Consider the following 23,554-nt stretch of genomic DNA (forward strand, 5'->3'; position numbering starts at 1 on the left):
TGTTTTTGACTAAAGACGGTTACAGGATTTACTGATGATAAAAAGTAAGCAGAAAGGATGACTAAAGCTAGATATGGAACAAGAATAGAACGTACAAGATTTTCGAAGACAAGAGCCATCTAATTACAAATTCAATTACCAACGGCTCTCACCAAACTCTCACAAAACGATAGCAGTTCGAGACAGAAATAAATCATTACCAGTTTATCTACGTCTTCCTCTTGGTTTTTTTCTAAGATCCTGTTGGAATAAATGCGAGTCGCATGCTCGAGATGTCGGCCAAGCCGGCAAAAACTCGCAATCTCTGAATATATTTTAATAGCGGCGCGGTGACGGCTCAAAGGCGGTTATTTATCGACGCCCTCTCTCATTGCTTCGCCGAAGCGAGCATTAAAAAGAACCTACATTGGACCTCAACTACGGAAAACTAACCTTAACACAAAAGCTTTACAGTTACTTTTTAATTACGGACTGGTTCGAATACGACGTTCGAACACAAACACGCCAGACTAGTAATCATTCGATGTCCGATTCTGTTTTGTCTTATCGGTTGCGTGGTGTTGATTTGAAATGAACTTAATGTATTGAGTGTTAAGGTGTAGATTGGCTTGGTTGTTTGTCTTCGGAACGATATTCACGCTACGTCTGAAGCCGGGTAATGAATCGTCAGCTGGAGCAAGTCCACTCAGACAGGGTGCATGGCTAGTGACGGGACATTAAAATGTCTTGTCGATTGTTTTATAATTATGGACAATGCTAGGAACTGTAAAGATACCGTTGTGTTCTTTAAAACTTTTCTTGATACAGTAAGTATTTGAAGTAGACTTACCTGCGTTAATCTAAGAAGGCTTATGTGAACTGGTACTTTTATTAACATATACCTAGCATGATAACGTTTTATAAGTTTTAGCTATTGGTAAGATTTAATCCTTATAAAGTTGCATGATACAAAATATAAAGCCATTCGTAGGTATAAATCCTATAAATCATTAGCATGAGCGAGCACTTTGACCAACGAAAATCTTTTTTTTTTACCTTTGATGGGTTTGCTCTTGGCCCCAGACTTGCCCGAACGCATTGACGAGGCTTAAGATGGAGCTGTTGGGTTGGAGATGGATCTCGCACAGAAGGTACCTGTTCACTCTGGCCTTGAAAGTACCCGGGTTATCTAAATATTAAAGTCCTATCCTTATCGTTACCCCATTTTAACGGGTCTATTTACATACCCTAAAAAATTACAGGCTCACAGGTCACAGGACAGGTCCGGTAAATCAATAGCAAATATAATTGTAGATATCGATAACTTTTGCGTACTCTATCACGTTAACATAACACAAATCGTGTCTAAACAACATACAACACCGTTCCAAATATAAGTACCTTACCTACCTACATTATTTGGTGAATAAATTACTGGATAAGCACGCTTTCTTTTAAACAATTTTTAAAAAATGTATAACATTTTAAAGAAATGTCTGGTCTGGAAATTTGGAGCCTCCGGAGCTTAAGTTCCAAGTCCTTATAGGTACATATATTTCATTTCATCAGATGGAAACTTAAAAACCTTTTAAACAACTTACTTAGAAACTTTAACTTAGAAATCTATTCAAATTCACCCAACAGCTCCACATCATTGGGTTATAGGTACCAACTACTGAATAACCCACAAGTCAGGGTGCCTTTAAAAAAACAAATCCGTCCCCCTCGTAAATCACTAACCACAAAGTAAACAGACAAACAGCACAATTTGCGAGGTGCGAGCATCATTTATTCAGTACAAAGGAGGGAATGTAGCTGGCGTGAAATTGAAAGAAAGCCTCGGAAAAATCCTATAAATAAGAATATAAACATCTCTGAAATGTGACTCGTTTGTAGAAAGGGAATGCAAAAAGGTTCGTAGAAGTTTTCCAGACTTGAATATTGTGGATTTTATATACTTTTCAGACAGCTTTTAAACTTCTATGATTACTAAGAGAAACACTGATTTTGAAGAGTATCTAGTACTAAAAATGGAACTCCTAGTTCAATACAATAAGTGACTATAATATTTCAATATTACAGATAATATTTTAAATACGTCACGTCAAAAAAATACTGTGGAATTTCTCATCCCAAAGACGGAATTAAAAATAATAATTGAATAAACCAGAAAACATAGTTATGAATTTTAAGACGGAAAATTTCACTTGATATTAACTCAGAATCATGAGCTAAATCACCCCCTCAGTATTCGATACGGTGTCAGTAACATCCAAACTTCGCCTACAGCACAGCATAGAAGAAAATAAAGACAAATGTTCTCACCAAGACTCAGACATCGTACCAACTTCTATCCTTTTTAGAAAAGGGTTGACCCCTTCCCTGGGGTATCATCAATTTGGACCCCGAATAAACGGGGGATTCGTCCAATGTTTTTCCGTGCAAATAAAATTATAATGTGGTCATAGAAATAAACATTGGCTCGAGCTCGTAAAACGTTATATTGGGAAACCTTACTTAATATAAGATATTCAAAATTGTTTGTTTTAGAACCCTTATGAAACTTCAATATGTCCACGTGCTCAGCGGTTAAGGAAAACATCATGAGGAAACCCACATTCCGGACAAATACGATTCGGAGGTATGTCACCTAACCTACATTGGTCTGGTTTTTCGCGGGTTAGGACAGACATGCAGTTGCTTATAAAAATCGGACCTGTCAAACCTTTAGGTTAGTTAAGCGGACCCTGTGATATAAAACTTGATAACGCTAAGCTTCAATACATGCTATTCTGACTTCTGTATTACCGGCGTTCAACATAATATAGGTAGCCGTACAGAACAAACGGTGGCATAAGAAACTTCAAGAAACACTATTTCTTGTTCTACGTAAGAAGTACATAATAAAGATCTTAATAAGCGTCTTACTACTGGATCCAAGCCACTGTTCCACTGCGAATTAGTGACGAAATTACGAAACTTGATTTATGAAACGACTTCGATCTCAAGAAAACCGATTTCCCTCATGTCTTTTAGTAAATAGGTATGCGGTCACAAACTGGGACCCCGCCGGCGTGGTCAACGATTTCACTCAATCAGCTCTTATCGCTATCGACCGGGTCGATTGTAGATCGATGTAGATTTACCGCAGATGGCATTAACTACTTGGCCGGACAAATGGGGAGTGCTCAAGGCTCTCACTCGGTACAACGTTTTAAACAGCAGGCCAGAGGGTGCCCAATTGGGCGCGAACCTTGGCTCAGGGCGTCATCTGAGAGGAAAAATATTTGAAAGAATTAATCGATCCTATGGGCCGATAGCGATAAGCGCTGATTGAGGGAATTTTTTGGACAATACATCCACTCCTCGCCAACTATGTTTAAGTCACGTGTAATAGGGGGCGACTGTTTTTCCATTAACCGCACAAATCCTGGAAATCACGGAAAAAAAAATAGTGAAGTAGCAGTGACTGAAGTAGCAGTGAATAATAGTGAAGTAGAAGTAGACTACTTTTCTACATAAATATAAAAACTTATTAAATCGACTTACTTCAACGAAGTAGTGTGGCTTTGATACTAAGCTGAATATGTTTTACTCAGTACTCTCCTTTGGGAAACGCTACGATGTTTTTCACTCGACCAGTGCCCGTGGTAAAGTAACATAATGAATTAATTATAACATTCCCTTGCGTGTCGACTGCTAACTTACCTACTTACAAAAATACCTTTGAATAAGTACTTATTGTTGTGAGTTATATCGTAAACTTTTTATTTGACATGTAACTTTGCCACAGATGGCATTAACTACTTGGCTGGACAAATAGGGAGCGCTGAGGACTCTCATAGAATAAACAATCATAAGTAAGTATAGAAGGGACACTTCACCCCGCACCAAAACAAGCTTGGGACGAGTTTGATGTACCTTGAGTCGTTAAGGAGTAAAAGAGAGCGCGCATACTGTTGGTCTCTCTCGCACGCATAAGGTAAGAACGAAATTGTTGTATATCGTGATCATCAGAACGGCCGGTAACTCGTATTATGTTTGGAGTTCTCATTAGTGCCCCTATGACCACTTCTTACTTCATCATGTGATGGCTGTACCTCCAACTGCCCCAAGGCCGGACCAATACGCCCCACACTAAGTACCCTCACCAAATCACCATTACAAGTAATAGACGGGATGCAAATTCCGAAATTTTTTTTTAAATACAATGTAGCTCATTAGTAGTCGGCGCATGCGCAAGTTGAACCTTCAGGAGAACAATAACGATCTGTAGTGTTTCGACATGAGAGGTCGTCTGAAGGTGACGTCGTTGTGCTAACTCGACGCTCACGTAGTAAGTGAAGTACTTACGAACACTGCATGTATAATGCCCGATTCACATTATTCCAGTAAGCATTCCAGCCCAGTGATTGAACATTCCAGTGCTAAAATGTCACTTGAGTAATTTGAACTAACACTGGACTGAGAATGTGAACAGTGAATGCATTTCAGTGTTGATTCACATTATTCCAGTAACATTGCAGTGCTGTATTCAGTCGCTGAAATAGAATGCTTGCTGGAATTATGTTCTATCGTGTGAGTTATTATTGAGCCGCCAAAGGCCCCTAACATGACTCATGTAACGTCTACGTACTTGCATTAGTAAGTAGTAAACGGGACCAACAGCATAAGTGCCTTCCGAAGCACGGATCATATTACTTGCGCACAATGGGGTGATAGCTTGCAATGTCCTAACCAAACCAGGGCCCACAAAGTGATAGGTTGTATTCACGGAATAGAAGAAAGAGTTTGAAAGGGCCAAGTGAATGCGAAACGCGCGCCATATAAGTATGAGCAAACATCTTCATACTTCAACTTTGCACTCTACTCGTCCGCAAGCATTACGACGCATGGAGCTCCGCGATAGTTTCTTAAAAGGTCGTCTTGTGTATTATAACCTGCAGGGAAAACATCGAATATCGACTAACAATGAAATCCCTCCATATCACAGGACAGTTAAAAACCTTAGTATTATCGGCTATTTATCAAAAAAATACTATCAGTAGTATCCTACGAAAAGTAATGATAAAAATGCAGCCTATCATATAAATTATACATTACCGGTAAAATTATAAAATACCGCTATGGAATTTGAGAAGCAGTAAAGTTGTGGGTTATCTGTTTGCAGGAGTAGTAGTAAAAAGAGTGGGGTTGAACCGACGACAGCGGTTCTCATACAAAATGCGCGGTAGGGCCTTTCCAACCTCTTTTCAACCTCTTCTCTGCTACGTTTGAGAGTTTAAGTCCCATGTAATATGGGACGAGCCTATTGTCATTAACCATTATTGCCACAAACCAAACTTGCTGGAAACAAACATGAATTCAAACTCATAAAGTCGAATTAAGTGGTTTAGAGCCCGAATCGGGAATCAAATTCGTGACCCTACGATGGAAATCACGCGTTCTCTGAACAGGGCTATCACGGATTCAATAATAATATGCCTAATATGATTGTAAGTACTTACATTAAACGATCAAGTTAGTAAAGGAACATAATACTGAAGAGCACTTAATAACTACTGAATTATTTACACTTAATATATACAGAATTAACTCATTCCGCATAAAACTGTCAGATACGCCTCTTTTCATTGCAACTGACAGAAATACAACCAGTGTAAAAGACCCCTTTTTCTACTTTAAAGCGTTCTACATTTATAACGGATAAAAGATCACGGTAGGTCCAGTAACGTTGGTCGGAAAACTTAACACGTCCAGTTTAAGAAGACCTTTAGCTTTTCTGACTTCTGTATTATTAAGAGGGCTATGGTAGGTCAGGGTATAATGGTAGTGGATATTGTGTGCAATATGTTACATGCAGGTAGTTGTACATTGAAAAGTCAACCAGCGGACTGGCACCGAGGCATGCGGCACGCGAAGCAAAATACGCTAACGAAAATTTTACGTACGGTCAGTATGTAAAACTTTTTTATTTGACACCATTTTAAAAGTAAAAAACTCCCTAGCTTTATCCCGTTTTCACAGGTTTCGCTTACCTAACCTGAAGGTTTGGTAGGTCTGGTATTGTATAGAAGCTATTGGCTTCCAACCCGAAACAACCTTTACATAACACACCAGTGTCAGTGAGACCGTACTAACACTGAGTAGACTTCATTCAGCTCATGATTCTGAGATAATATCAAGTGGAATTTCGTTACGCGCCACTGCTGGGTACACAAATGAACTATTTTACCTTGTAATAGAAGAACGATTGGACATAAGAAAAGTCATGTGAATTTTGGCGCAATCATTTAATGAACATATGTATACGAGATACACTCCATCGTGGAGTCCAGAGAGCTTTTTTAGCAATTTTATAGCAATTTATCACGAATAAAATACGGCCTCCGTGGTCCAGTGGTTGAGCATTGGGCTCACGATCCGGAGGTCCCGGGTTCGAATCCCGGTAGGGACATATCACAAAAATCACTTTGTGATCCCTAGTTTGGTTAGGACATTACAGGCTGATCACCTGATTGTCCAAAAGTAAGATGATCCGTGCTTCGGAAGGCACGTTAAACCGTTGGTCCCGGTTATTACTTACTGATGTAAGTACGTAGTCGTTACATGAGTCATGTCAGGGGCCTATGGCGGCTCAGTAATAACCCTGACACCAGGGTTGATGGGTTTGGTAATCCACCTCACAATCCACACGATAGAAGAAGACGAATAAATAAATGAATTTTAGCTGGACAGTATGGAGAACTGGCAAAATTTAGGTACACTCAACAGTGCTGCCGCCTACAGCTTGTAGTTTTTATCCCCAATAAACAATATTAGGATACAAGAAATAACATGAAAAATAGCATAGTACAACAGTAAAAATCTATATTTTTACGTGGCTTTGAAAATATACCATTATACAGATGTTAGTCACATCATAACGAATACTGAAAGGGATGATTCAAACCATGATTCTGAGTTGATATCAAGTGGAATACCTAATTAAAAACAACTAATATTTTTCGAAAGGAAATTACACTTGATATTAACTCAGAATCATGGTCCGAATCATCCCCCAAAGTATTCGTTACAGTGTCGCTACTGCGAATTTAAAACTTGTATGTTGCACAAAAAGTACAAATCATTAAACGAGGCACTTAATAAGTTAACTACTTTACTTACCAAGCACAGCGTGTAATATTATTCAAAGTAGTAAATAAGATATTAAAATTATATTTATTATTTCCTGTACAAATATGCTGTCAGTACTGGCTTTCAATGGGTATCATTTGCATTGGTAATAGTCGGCTCGGCGTATTGGTAAACAGTGACTTACGTCGCTCGGGGTTTCGGAGACTCTTAAGTGGATATTTTTAACAGTTTAAATTGTATAGACAAGATACAAAAAACAAGATAGAAGGAGCAAGGTAGATCAAGGGAAGGCCTCTGACTGACAGTGGGAACTAGGGTCAAAGGGGCAACAATACTTTAAATAGGTAAGTTTAAGATAGAATGAAGATAGGATGAAGTGATGATGAATGAGACAAGGGCCTTTAAACATCTTCGACTTTAGTGCGTGCGTTGGTAATGAAATACATAAACATTAAAATGTTGTTATTGAAAAATAATTACTGTTCTCTTCATAACATTCTTTGTTTGCTTTTTAAATTAATCTATTTATAAATATCAAGCTATGTAATAGCAGTAACTACCAGGAAAATATAAAAATAACGTAACAATATGACTTGACAGCGAGGTCGTGTCATAACCAGTAGTTATTTTATATAAGACTGTGCCACATTGCATGCAATATAGCGACAACTAACAACGCAGATAATCACTAAAGTAAAGAAAAATGTGTCTTTCATAAAAACAAATATACTTTGCGCTAAAATAAAGGAAAATAGTAAAAACACAAAAAATATATATATTACATTTGCTAACCAAGTTTCGTAAACTGTGCAAATGTGATACCTACTTATATTTTTTAAAAAACGCAAATCTGTCCTAAATAGTCATTTTTACTTATAGGATGTGCATTTCTCTTCTATAAATAAGATAAGATTATAAATCTTCAAGAAGGTAGTTTCTACTAAACAAAATTGGGAGTCAACCAATACCACAGTTCAGACACTCCATACAAAAATCTCGTTCTTCCCGTGTACCGTCGTTGACTAACCCCATGGGTGCGAGCGAGATAGACCATCGCCATCTCCCTCGTGGGGGGATTGCGGTTACGAAGTAATAAAACTAACTCCAAGTTCAAATTGGTGCGGGGCAAGAGTGTCCCTTCTATAAGTAGTATTAATATTTATTCTATGCCAATACCTTAGAGTAGGTAGCAGAGAATCGTGTTACAAAACACCTTCACCAAATCAAAACTAGAACCACATCGTTCTAAAAGCAATAAAAAACACATCAAATATTCAAATCAACATTTACACGGTTTCATTTTAAACTTCTCCAATATGTTTGTAGGTACATAATCGTATCGTGTGTGGCCAACACACAGAAATATAAATTGATAGGCACTAAAATTGTTTATAGCTTGATCTAAATATTCCTAATCATTTTTGAATATTGTGATCCTTATTTAATATTTTATGCATATTACGACTTCGTATTAACAGTCGTTGCAAGTGGTCTTTGATTATTTGTGGCTCTATCCACTCCATTAAGGATTAACGAGAGTTTATGTATGTATGTACATACAAACCCCTCGAGACCTCTGGGGTTTAACGGCATCATTCAAACCACGTTCTATAATAAGGTTTTAACGTAAAATAAAAAGGTAGTAAAGTGTGCGTGCCATATAAACAAAAACCGCCAATAGTGCTAAATTTATTTGAGGTTATGTTACACCTGTCATTTTCTTATTGTCCAAAAAGGAAAGGGACTGGTAATCGACAAGCATAAAATTTATGGAACACACGTCAATTTTAGGAAGAAATTTAAAAACCCCTTTCAATTGTATATTGGCCAATAACCCGAAAGAATTAAGTTGACAGCACACGTCAAACGGATTGCATATGAGCGAGATGGCTATTCTATTCGCCCGGGTTATTCATTAATTTACTCATTCATTTTAAAAGTAACAGTTGTCAATCATCCGTCCCTTTCTTTTTCGGTGGATAAGAAAGTGACGGGTATAACTTAAAATGAAATTAGACGGTGTGTTCTGGAATCAGCACCAGTATTGCTCTATAGTCCGTTCTTCTCGACGGAAGAACAACATTCTTGTGTGGCGGTTGTAAGGTTGTCCACGTTACCAGTTTACACGAGTCAACGAGGCTGAAGAATGCCGGTCCCAAGTCTGGAAAAAGGTTTAGGGGCACACAGCTATATACGTATATAATTGTGAAGATAACAATATTACCCCACATTACTCGATCATATACTCGGGTTTGAATCCCAGTGGGAACAAATCACAAGAATCACTTTGTAATCCCTAGTTTGGTTAGGACGTTGTAGGCTGATCACCTGATTGTCCAAAAGTAAGATGATCCGTGCTTCGGAAGGCATGTTAAGCCGTTGGTCCCGACTTACTGATGTAAGTACGTAGTCGTTACATGAGTCACGTCAGAGGTCTTTGGCGAATCAATAATAATTCTGTCACCAGGGTTAAAAAAGTACTTCTTATTAAGCAGACACCACAGCAAATAATACAAAACATCAAAGAAAAAACCAAAAAACAAACTGACATAACAGAAACGTAAAAAAAAAACAAATAGAATGTTACTGTTTTGTACCGGGTGAGAGCCCCCAGCACTCGCCATTCGTCCGCCCAAGGAAAACCCACTACTGTGGGTTTTTAGTCACATCAAAAACAAATGACGCTTTAAAGTCCCAGTACTTATTTAATAACATCTTACGTAGGTAATACAGTCTATCTTAGGATGCAGAGACCAATAGTGCATGATATTTTTATAACAACCCGAGACTTTACAGCCTGCTGTATGCAGATGAACTGTGTCATGAATATCCTTAACTGCAGACTCCTTTGTACGGTGTGCGAAGAACGTTGCTGAGCATAATTACTTCCCTTTGGACACTCGCGCTTCCTTTGTTTTACTTTATTTTTCCTACAACTTTCCATTCAAGTTTTCTTAATCTTTCTTTCTTTAGAGATAAGGTTTAAATTTATTATTTTGTTCACTACTCTATTATGTGTACGTACCTACTTATTTCTAAAATAAATGATTTTCTTCTTATTATTGCGTATGAAAATATCCTGGGTGGATCATATATCCAGCTTAAGCTCCCCTAACCAAATCTCTGCCGCATCCGTCACACAATGCATCTCGGCTATTTTCTTCTTCTTCGAGCGCTAAGAAGTCATTAAGAACCACTACAGGAGATCATTATACTTAGCTCGCTGTCGAATAGTGCAATAGTCCACAACACCTCCATGCATCATGCTTTATCAACAGCACCGTCATCTAAACATCATCATCAGCGCCATTACCTATCATTAGACACAAGTTTCGTGCTGGCGTGTCGTGACGGTCTCGACTTGATTAATAGAAACTCGCGAATCGTGCGCCCGCGCCGCCGCGTGAAAGCGAGGTTTCTCTTCATTGTGGTTCATGTGAACCACTGAGCTCTATATTTGGAGTGGCTATGTATATGTCGTGGCCAGATCTTCGAATTGATCATTTCATGATGTGTTCGACCATTTCATGAAATGGACATATTTCATGAAATGTTGAAACGTCAACGTTTAATGATATTTCAATCAACGTAGTTTAATGTAGGCGGTGTCTATGCTATGTGGTGTAATAAAAAATGCGAATAGTCGATATATTTCTCAGGTTCAACATCATTTACTTAATCGATACTATCGATATGGAAAATCGTACAATTACACTGATTCATGGATTATAATATCAATTAAGGTTTAAATATAACTCAAAGTCAGGCGTAAACTCAGAACTCAAATAATCTCAGATGGGACAACCCAGCAGTGGGACAATCCAGGCTAGTAAAAAAAGTATATAACTGCTTAAAGTCTATGCCGATGTGAAGGGTCACTGACGAAAGTACTGCATAGATACGCTTGTATCCCTATTGGGGTGGATAGAACCACAAATCAACAATAAGATACTCGTAATCAATATCTCGTAATTACTAACCTATACTCACACACGCACACAAACCACATACACTTTCACACTACACACTTATTTTTTATTACTTTAATGGCGTAGTGTTATCACTGTTTAATTATTTTATAAGTTTATAGATTAGGAAGGCACTGGTGCTAATTCCTGTAAATACTATCTCATTTTATTTTAAGTTATATCTGTCATTTTCTTATCCGCCGAAAAAGAAAGGGACGGGTAATCGACAAGCATAAAATTTATGGAACACACGTCAATTTTAAGCACAAATCTAAAACAACCGACTAAAAATTTTACATTAACCAATAATCCGACAGAATTAAGTTGACAGCACACGTCAAACGGTTAGCATACAGCGAGATACCTTTTTGATTCGCCCGGGTTATTCATTCATTTACTCATTCTTCCTAAAATTAAGAGCTGTCAATCATCCGTCCTTTTCCTTTTCGGCGGATAAGAAAATAACAGGTATAACTCAAAAGTAAAATTAGGAGGTGTCTGCAGAAATCGGGGCCAATGTCTCCCAAGACACAGGTTCACCTAGTTTGGGAGACAGGGTTTCAATGCATAATGTAAAAACTTATTATATTAAACGTTTTTATTATTATATTATTAATCCGCAGCTACTCTGTCTCAAGATCAATATGATGAACAATATGGCAAGTTAAGAAAACATAAGCTCAGGACAATATTCCCAATTAGGCAAATCAGAGTTACATCTATAGCAAGATGAGCTGAGTATCTACGCCAACACCCCTAGCGTAACATTTTGTCGCCCAAATAGATAAATAAGATTAGATAAAGATGTAGATATTAACGCCACTTCAAGGGAGTTCAAGTCCATCCACAAATGAAGATCAATGGGTTCGTGTGAACTCTCACTGTATACGCCGAGCTCTGAGATGATTCTTTTGTCTACTTCTGTGAATAGGATAGCTTACATATGTTACAGATTGAGAATGGGATGTGTTCGGTCACGAGCATTAATATGTATACACTTTGGTACCATGTCACATTAACTTTTTTGACAAATTGAACTGTAAGTCTCACTTGTCAAATATGTTAGTGCGACAGAGTCCTAAAGTGGGTACATTATATTTGACTGTTCATAATCATAATGTTTTGTGGGATTTGTAAGTAAAGCTGTTTAGAATGACTGGTAAAGAAAAACTTTTGACAAGCCTGTTGCATAGAATAGTATTATGTTACTATAAAAACTCTAAGTACGGTAAATTCTAAGAGTTGCCAAGTGATGATGGTAAAAATCCGAATTATTTTATACAATAATTGTTCATTTCGGTCTCTTACCGTCTGGCACCTAATTAGGATTTACCACTGAGCCCTGGAAAATGTAAAAAATGTTATATTTATTCGTGTAACTATATTATATTGTATTGTTAAGCCGTTGCTCGCGGTCAGTGATATGCTGTTCCCGGGAGTTTTCCCAAAGTGGGAACGTTCCCTAAAAACTCTTTAATAGTAAGGGCACTGGCTGTTTTTATTTTTCAAATTGTTATTTCATTATTTATTGCTTCTATGCTGTTCTGGGAGCAAATAAAAAACATAGAAAACATTCAGCTGCTTGTCTTCCCGGGCATGTCGTAAAAACCGACAAAGGGATTGTGTCCTCTAACATGATGGACTAATGTTATGGGCGATAGGCTGATCCCTTATCACCATAAGGTTCATCATATCCAGCTTACGACATCGTATCAACAGTGGCTGCAAGTCGTCTTTGATTACTTGTGGCTGCCCACCCCATTAGGGTTTAAGGGCGTGAGTTTATGTATGTATGTATGTATGTTATTTCATGTACTTATTCTGGTCTTATCTGCCAAAAGTTGTTTTTTACTTTTTATGTTCTCACTTTGGGAACATTCTCGGTAGTAAAAAAGGCCTTTTCTGAACAGCTGTACATCACTGGTCGCGGTTTCTACTTAACATAACATAAACAGCCTATATACGTCCCACTGCTGGGTACAGGCCTCCCCTCAATCAACCGGAGGGGGTATAGAGCATACTCCACCAAGCTGGTCCACTGCGGGTTGGTGTGTTTAGGTGGTTACTACTTACTAAAGTAAATATGTCAGGGTTACAGTAGTATTAAGCGGTAAATCCTAAGATTAACTAATCTGTCTGCCGGTTAAAGTCCGAAATGAACGATTATTGTAAAATAATTTAAACTTTTACCATCATAATTTGATAAATCTTAAGATTTACCGTACCTACTTAGGGCTTTTACAGTGACATTATACTAACCGACACTAATATTATAAATGCGAAAGTAACTCTGCCTCTCTGTCTGTTACCTTTCACGTTTAAAAAACCGCTGAACCGATTTAGATGAAATTTTGTGAGAAGATAGTTTAAGACCTAAGGAAAATTGTGGGATAGATTTTTCCCCGAAAATCGCCCCCTAAGAGGATGAAAATAGATTGCAAAATTGTGCCGCGCGCACTGACCGCAATCAGACAAAGTCGCGGGTAGAAAGCTAGTATTATAGTTATAAGACAAAATATCGATACATAAATGATATAACTAAAATTACGGTTCTACTCACTGACATGCTATAAGCAGACAGATTCACATTCGCTAAGGAGTTTTTCTAAAAAAGTTTCCAAACCAAGTTGTAAATACGTATACTTACATAATTAAGATAGTATAAGTTCTTTCCCTTCAATTAAGATGATATGGCTGTTCAAATAAAGTGTAATATCGATTGTATGTAGGTACAGTGTCGTCACTCCGTCGCGCGCGTTGTTTGTGTCAGTTTTCGCCGCGGACACTTTTTTACAAAAATTGGTTGTCTATTTGCTATACGAGGTCTATGGTTCTTCTTTAAAATGTTTAAAAGTAATTAGATTACCTACTATCATTATTTACCTGTTATGATTTCTAGTTTATGTATACATAAAATAAAATTATATTTTACATATTTAAGTATCACTTTGTGAGACTGTCCTTTGTTCGGTACTTTCAGGCTTGAATCACCTGATTGTCCGAAAAAGTAAGATGATTCCGTGCTTCGGAGGGCACGTTAAGCCGTTGGTCCTGGCCATTAGCCGTAAAAAAACACCTCCACCAACCCGCATTGGAACAGCGTGGTGGAGTATGCCCCATACCCCCTCCGGTTGATTGAGGGGAGGCCTGTGCCCAGCAGTGGGACGTATATCTATAGGCTACTTATGTTATGGTAATATTTAAGTACTGTGAACTACTGTGTGTTGTATTTTACATATGCCAACAACTGGAAACACTGAACCTTCCACAAGGTAACCCGACCGCCCTTTAAACACAAAGAAAACAATTCTGCGCAAATATTTAAACAACAACATTCCATACAGAATAGCCTTAAACAATCCTAAAACCGCACTCATAATTACTTGGCCATTATGTAAATGAGTGTAGTACCTACCTCTTTACGAGGCAATTCTGTTTAATGAGCGCGACAAAAAACCGACAAAAGTGTTATGAATAAATAAGCAGTTAACAATGTAAAAAAAGTTGGACAAAGAAAAAAATGTTTTATTGATGGTGCGCCAGCGTCTCTTTCATCCTGACGTAATTCTTGATGCTATCTTGTTCTCAGAAGGTCTGTGTTTTGTCTCGTTTCGGCTAAATGCTGGAGGCATAGGGCCGTCCCTTTCGAACATCAATCGATACCCTGAGACACCCACGACAACAAGTTGTGAGCGCCTCACGGTGTCCAAGGAACGGGGCAGTGTTGATGCTCATAAGTATTTTACATTTTTTAAATCATATAAAATACCATTAAAAAGCGGCATCCTTTGAGCCCCCAGTTCATAATGGGTGGTATTTTTTTAAAATGTTTATATTACATAAAACATAATTTAACTTTGATCTTACCTATAGATAAAATCAGTATTGACCTATCACGTTTACCAAGAGTTAACTTGTTAGACTTGTTAGATTGGACGTAATTCTTACATCTATTAATAAAGTTCAAAATTCACTAGATTACATTTCAAAAACAACGAAATAAATAATATTCACCCTTCAAGTAGGTACCTATATTTGATCATGTAACACGCATATAGTAAAACTTTTTAGTGACTGAGACCCAAAATATTACCTAAGTAAAGTAACCATAATAATACACATTTTATATATATTTATACAAAAATAAATACACTGAACCACGATGCTGCCCGGAATGCCGCACAGAATTCAAATTGTTAGTCTCAATGAAATAAATGCGCGGCGGCGCGCTCGGCGCTTTTGAGCCGTTCACTTGGAGGGCCGATTTTTTTTTTTCCAACGACTCTCGACCTAACCCACTTCCCATACGCGGTTTCCCATACATCTACTGTTAAGTTTCTTTATAAGTTTAATTGCCGAGAGTTTAGTTTGGCTACGCAGTGGCATTCGTGTGAAAAACGTTTTTAATATTACTGGTGTATGATATATCTACATACATACATAAACTCACGCCCGTAATCCCAAATGGGGTGGGCAGAGCCACAAGTAATCAAAGACAACTTGCAGCCACTGTTGATACGAAGTCCTAAGATGGATATGATGAACCTTATGGTGATAAGGGATCAGCCTATCGCCCATAACATCAGTCCACCATGTTAGAGGACGCAATCCCTCTGTCGGTTTTTACGACACGCCCGGGAAGACAAGCAGCTGAACGTGTTCTATGTTTTTTATTTGCTCCCAGAACAGCATAGAAGCACGCAAGAAGAAGAAGAAGCATGATATATCTATGCTTTTTAAAAAGTACTCGTCATAATATAAGTACACTGCACGTACGTATGTTTATATAAGTAGGTACGTACGTACTTATACGTCCTATTATTGAGCAAATACCTCTCAATTGGACGATCATCGCCAAACAGTTCCTTTATGGATTAGGAGTTTAAAAACTAATAAAGAGATATTTTCATATATATTTTACTTTCTGAACAGTACCATACTTAGTATTCTGCTATTGTACATACTATATAAATGTATTTAGGTATATATTGGTGTTGATTCCAATAATACACATCATCTAATTTTATCACGTTAAGCCGTTGGTCCCGGCTGCATTAGCAGTCGTTAATAACCACCAATCCGCACTGGGCCCGCGTGGTGGTTTAAGGCTCGATCTCCCTATCCATCCATAGGAAAGGCCCGTGCCCCAGCAGTGGGGACGTTAATGGGCTGGCGATGATGATGAATCAATCAGAATATCTGTAACATTAACACTTCACGAACTGAACTCGCGCCCATCACCGGACGTAGAGATAGTATCTCACGATAATCTGTACCACAGTTGATCATTATATATATTCCCATGCCTTTCATGAGTGGAGTCCACTTCTTTTTCTCATATGTGTTTTACATAACATAACAAATAGAATAATAGATAATAGAATAATAGACGTTCGAAGCACGGCCCTAAAGCAATGATTTTTGAATTTTTGCATTCATGTTTGGATAATACTCGTAATAAAGTGCTCAGCGGTGAAGGAAAACATAGTGAAGAATACTGAATACCACATTCCCGAGAAATGCGTTTCGGTGTGACCTGAGCTGTATTGCCTTTCCCTTCGAGGGTTGGAAACTTGGAAGGTCAGACTGCTGTTTCTGTAAAAAATACGGCACCTGTCAAATCTTCAGGTTTGATAATCGGGCCCTGTGAAAAACGTGATAACGCTAGGAAGATGATGAACAAATTTAATACATTAATAGCGCAATAGACGGCCGTTTTGCCACTTTTCCACGAGTAGAGTGCACTTTAATACCTACGTCAAGTCACAAGTCATTTCACTAGTTCTGGTGTGATTTCGGGATAATTCCAAGTACTTACTTAATTATTTATTCTTGTCGCGGAGCATGCGTGAAACTATAACAACACTTCAGACAATAACATTGACAGCAAAAAAAGCAAGGCGTTATCTCCTGTTACTCGCCTTTTAAGAGGACCTCCTACGATGTTTTAATTTAGTTGAGAATTTGACTAAGCTATTAAGGGTGTTAGGACCTTAGCTCGGCGACAATAGATGGCGTAAGTGCATCCATGCCATTCGGTGATCTAAATTATTATTTTTGTCATAGATAAATTAAGCTCAATGAGCTTTACACCTTTTTGCCACTACTTGAAGGTCTAGTCTAGAGAACCTACAAACGATAAAAAATATTATAAACCCTTTCTATTTTCTTCAGATTTACTCTGGGTCTGGGTTGTGTATATTTAAGAAGTCTTCTTCTTCTATCGTGTGGGTTGTAAGGTGAATTACCAACTTCATCAACACTGGTGTCAGGGTCATTATTGAGCCTGGCTCATGTAACGACTACTTACTTACTTACATCAGTAAGCAGTAACCGGGATTTAACCTCTTAACGCCGATATTTCCAGACACAATAGTTAAACAATGGGTTTTGGATTTTAAAAGAACATTCGGTCTTACGACTTTAAGAAGTGGAAGCTTTATATTTGTACAATATTTAACATAAGCACTAAAGTAAATAACTACCAACTAAGTTGTATGAATTGTGATAACTGCATAATATACTTAATTATCAAGTAAATGTTCTGTTATGGAAATAGTCAAGAAGTTACGGCAAGAGGATGTCAAACATTATCATAAATTATATCCATATCAATCTCCGGTAAGTTACTGCGATACAAACTGGTACTACATTCACACGACCTGATACTCTGTCGTATCAGAAGTAATTGCAATCCCGGGCCAGCTTATATTACTTTTATTGCCGTTTAATTCGTTCCTTTGCGACGCCGGTACAGGCTAATAGCTTAACGGATACACACTGTAGCAGTGTCGTAAGTATCTGTAAATATATTCTTCTTGGTGACGTTTCCGCACACAAATGTTGTCCAACAAAAAATTGACTACTCAATTAGTGAGGATAAAAACTGCCTATTTCTCCCATCTGGTGTCGCTGCTGTTGACTGTTCTTAAATTTTGTACTGACCCGGAACTGTCCCCATACTATTTGACTAAACAAACAATTGTTTCGATTCTATTTTTACACTAAAACCCTTTGCGCAGCGTTTAACTGCAAAATCATAATGTTATATTTATTCCATAAAGATCATAAAGAAGAAAACTGCTTTTTTCCAACTCGCTGCTTTTTTTCATAACTCATCCTTTAGACGGGATACACTCAACGTGGCTCCACATTTTATAGCAATTTATCACGAATTTTAGCTGGACAGTATGGAGAACTGACTAAAAGGAACACTCAACAGTGCTGCCGCCTACTTTTAAGTTTCTTGTTTTTATCCCCTTTAGCCACTAATAATAATAATAATAATAAAGATCTAGCAAGAGCTTGGAACGCTTCGAATGAATATATACTAACCTAACCGTCACAATCGTACCCAGTTTCAGACTATTTTCAGGCTACTGACATTCGTCTACCATCATCATCAGCCCATTAACGTTCCCACTGCAGGGGCACGGGCCTTCCTTATGGATGGATATGAGTAGGGAGAACGGGCCTTAAACCATCACGCGGGCCCAGTGCGGATTGATATTCATCTACCAGTATGTTTTAATACCATGTATCTTTCGGTTCGACAGAAAGCTCGGTGATGTGTGGGTACTTAGTTCATCTTGCGTAGGATGTACCTCTTACTACCCCAATTGGGATATAGTTGTGAGCTTATGTTATGTTATGTATGCTATATTTGGGCTTATTGGACTTCAGAGATGGCAAAGTCGCATTTCCCCAACATTATCAGATAGTTCGTGCCTAGCTGTTGTGATAATTTGTTGCGTGGTAAGAGCTTTCAATAATCCCTATTTCATTTTGTCCGGTAAAATGAATTCCATCCGAGGCAAAGATAAGTCAAAAAACGCCATATAACCATCGATTAAAGCTGGTGGTCTTTGAGTCTATCAACCAATCTCTAAAAACCCCATCGGCACATGTTTCTATAGTTTCAGCAAATAAACTTCTTCTATCGTGTGGGTTGTAAGGTGGATTACCAACCTCATCAACCCTGGTGACAGGGTTATTATTCAGACGCCAAAGGCCCCTGACATGGCTCAAGTAACGACTACATACTTACGTCAGTAAGTAACCGGGACCAACAGCTTAACGTGCCTTCCGAAGCACGGATTATCTTACTTTCGGACAATCAGGTGATCAGCCTGTAATGTCCTAACCAAACTAAGGATCACAAAGTAATGTTTGTGGTAAGTCTGGGGACTTACCCATTCGAAACAAATAGTTACAAAATAAGAATTCCGCAACCTTACTGCGTATAATATCTAAGTGTATGTGCATTAATTTTATAAAGGAAAGCAAAGGTGACTTAGCAAACAGTGCGTAGTTACCACACTGTTTCTATACGTTCATAATGCTGATAGGCTGAAGGCGGTTCCCTTTAATGCTTCGTCAGACCGTGATTTATGGCCTAATAGACGGATAAACCATTTCTTTTACAGCTGTAAATGCTATTTCTTTTAATGAACCTTGCATTGTAGCTCTAATTGGATTAGATTTAATGTAAAATGTTTGTGTGTGTTTTTTTATGTATTGTCCGTGACTGTGTAATACGTATGTTTATGTTATGACAAAAAAAGTGGCGTGTTATGAATCATGATCACCCTATAGAACACCCTCAGGCAAGTTGTCTTAAAATTTAAACCAGCCCTCAGTGCTTGTGGTTCTCCGACCAAATAGTGTACACCTACCATTCGGGGCAAAACTGACTTAAGATAAATCCAAATTTAAGTAAGTAATAGGAACCCGCTCAGCGGTGAAAGACAATATCGTGAGGAAACCCACATTTCTGAGAAATGCATTTTCGGAGGTATGTGACCTAACTTGTTTTGAGCTGGTTTTCCCTTCGCGGATTGGAAGGCAGTCGCTTCTATAAAAAAACCGGATGTGCCAAATCTTCAGGTTAGCTAAGCGGACCCTGTGAAAAACGGGATAATGCTAGGAGATGAATAGAAACCTGCTGTTAGCCACATCAAACATAATGCCTAGTAAAAAAAATATAAAAATTTACTTACAGAAACATGATAAAAGAACACTCTACTTGAAGTTAGACCCTCTGAATACGAAAAGTATTATACTCATAATTGTTTCTCCCCTTTTTGCCTCGAGGAACTAAAGTTTTACTCAACTGAAGCAAAGTTACCAACTCCCCGCCCTCAGTTCATTCCACCAATAACTAACTTCGGACAACTTTGACACAATGAAGTGCTAAACCTTGTTCGTGTATTGTGTTATAAGAAAAGTCAAGTTGGGTTTATTTTCTTTTTATTCTCGAAAACATCGAGTTCTTGAACTGTTTGTAATTTCAAAAAATGATTGTTTTATGAACAGAAGCCAGATGGGATGAAAAGGGTACCAACGACAGCTCTTGAATGAAGAAGAAATTACATCAATATATTTGGTAAGTATCTTTACAGACTGTTGTGAAGCTAGGCTAATTTAAGTTCTACTCGTATCAATGCACTATTCCTAATTAAAATATTCTCTACAACTACGTACAACCTCTACTAATGCTAAGGTAAACAAAAAACGAGAATGACGCGGCTTTCGAAACAATCCACTGTGGCCCCAATTCATGCAGACACCTCCGAATTTTATTTTAAGTTATACCCGTCATATCCCTATTCGTCGAAAAGGAAAGGGACGGATTTTCAACTGTTAATTTTAAAACGAATGATAATCCGGGCGAATAAAATGGCCTCTCGCTGATATGCAGCCCGTTTAACGTGTGTTGACAACTTAATTCTGTCGGGTTATTGGCCAATATACAATTTAGGGAGGTTTATTTAAATTGCTGCCTAAAATTGACGTATGTTCCATAACTTTTTTGCCTATGTCGATCACCCGTCCCTATCTTTTTGGGCGTATAAGAAAATGACAGGTACAACTTAAAATAAAATTAGATGGTGTGTACTGGAACTGACACCAATACTTAAACCATATCTCAATTTTATATCTTTAAGTTATGATATCTAAAAACAATAATAATTCCACAAATAAAGACGAAGCTCAAATACAAATTATAAATATTCATGCAAAACCTTTTTTCGCTATTCATAATACGCAACTTTCTCTTTTTAAAAAGTTATCCGTAAATCCCTCGAGTTTACCCCGGGACTGTCAGGGGCAATTCCCGGGAGGGGCTAATCCCGCATAACCTGAGCAATTGCGGTCCCGTAAATTAAATGTCGGGACGCGGGACGGGACCCCAACTGCCAGTTTCAGTTTAATCACCTAATTAGAGCGGGTACTTGAGGTTTATTACCGAGGATTCGTTAATAAAATTTAACGTCTGCCGTAAGCAGTTTTGTGGGAATGTTCGCTCTTCAAAACCCTTTGATCAGGTCTGCAAGTATGTACCTGTTTTGAGTCCTCTATACTTTGTTATTTTATGTGCAAAACCTGACAAACTACACACACACACTAATGGTCATCCTTTTACCAAATGTGTACGCCGCCATGATTAATAATTTCGACTTCTATGATACGCCTTGTATGATAAGCAGCAACATGGAATATCCTAAGATTTTACTTTTTCTTTTCATACCCGATTATGCATCATCTTCTTCTTCAAGAGTTATCTTCGACCATTTGACATGATGATGATGACCTTTTTCCATACAATGTTCTGTCTTCAGTCATGCGAATTAGTTGATCTGTTATTTCGCATCTTCAACCAGTCCCTTACGTTCTTTGTCCAAGAAGTTCTTCTACTAGGTACCTGTTCCTTTTTTTTAGACTACGTCTTGAACGTTCAAGTAAATAAACTCTAGTTAGTGAACTAACTAGAGGTAGGTATAACAAGCAAGACAGAGGCAAGTGTTGTTGACAGAGGGTTATACGGCGATTAGACGGGGACGATACCTGCCCGTCCCGGCTCGCTACGATGAATATGGAATTTAAAGAATATTATTTATGATATAAACGTAGAAATAATCACAAATTGCGTGGTTGCACTTTTTGATTCGAGACGATCTTAAAACTTTAGACATTCGGCTCGATCGATAACAGGAATGATCCAGTTACTGATCGAGCCCGACTTCTACCGCAATTTCTTCTAGGCTCTTCCATGTTATTCCGACTTTCTATGGAGCCTGCTTCTTATAAACTACTAACAAACCTAAAGGTGGAACTAATAGCATACTCCTGTGGTCACTCTCAGTTTGAATGAAATAATACATTAATGCTTTAGCTAAATAGCTATAAAGTACCAACGCCAAACCGATTCTGTATGGACTTCGACGGTCTTCCCCACATTAACCGTAGGTAGGTACATGAATTTTAACATTATCTATCTTCTCCATCTGCCTTTATGCAGTTTTCCCAGGGTCTGCTAAACAGACTTTGCTTACATAAACGCCTTAACTACGTATGTATATAGTATTATTGTATAAACCGAAGAAATTGTCAGGCTTAAAACTTATACAAAAATTATCTGGTCTATAGTCGCTAGAATTTATTAAAAAGTTCAAAATATTCGACGTAGCAAGCCGGGATATTAGGGTAGTTGTCCCCTCACCCCAATGTAAAGTTTGAGGGGCGCGTAATCTGATTTGGCGGTAGTTATCGACAGGTAAAGTGCTTTTTGCACGCCGATTTTGCTTACTTATCTCGTACTAATAGTAAATTAGTAGCATTTAGAAGTCTATAATATAAAAACGGTATCCAGTCATGAAACTTTTTATTACAAGTTCAAGACTTCTAAGCTAATTAACCACTATTCTGCATACTATGTGTAGGCACACCCGAACACTTCATACAAAAATCTCATTGTTACCATGTGCTGCCTACCGCGTAAGTGTGAGCGAGACAGTCAGTCCGCGCTCTTTCCCTTACTTCTTTATGATCCAGAGGGGGTGAGGTAGGCGTCAGTTACTATATGGTGCAGGGCGGAATGTTACCGTTCTATAAGTACGTAGTATTTTAGTGTAGTCTGTTGACCTGTAGATATTACGCGACAGGCTCGTAACTTGTGAAGTTGTGAACCATTACGGTTCGTCATATCTTAGGACTTCAATACTTAGTGTAACTGCATGATGTCTCTCGATAAATTTTAATATGGCTGTAGGTACCTACTTATAGAATTGCGGGATGGAATTCTATCTGTACTTCAATAATTGCAATCAAAACGGATTTATTAATTCCACAGATTCTGTAGCCGACCGTTTTACCTACCGATAAATTCAATAAAATATTCAAATTCAAATTCAAAAATATCTTTATTCAGTAGGTAACATAGTTACACTTTGAATCGTCAATTTTATAAAATTAATATATGTATAAAATTGTATAAAGCTTTTTATCGGAAAAATATAATTAAGCATCAGGTTTTGAAAATGGAATGCAAATGAATCGGGAAAAATCCCTGGAATTAGAATTTTAGAAAAGCCACTTTATAAGCGTGTGTTTTTAGTCCAGTTTCGTTATTTGAATAAATAAAAGGAAGACAATTAAACATAAAAAATGTAGGAAGTTTTAAAAATAAA

The sequence above is a fragment of the Pectinophora gossypiella genome, chromosome 6 (assembly GCF_024362695.1).
Source record: "Pectinophora gossypiella chromosome 6, ilPecGoss1.1, whole genome shotgun sequence".
In the NCBI taxonomy this organism is placed as follows: Eukaryota; Metazoa; Arthropoda; class Insecta; order Lepidoptera; family Gelechiidae; genus Pectinophora; species Pectinophora gossypiella.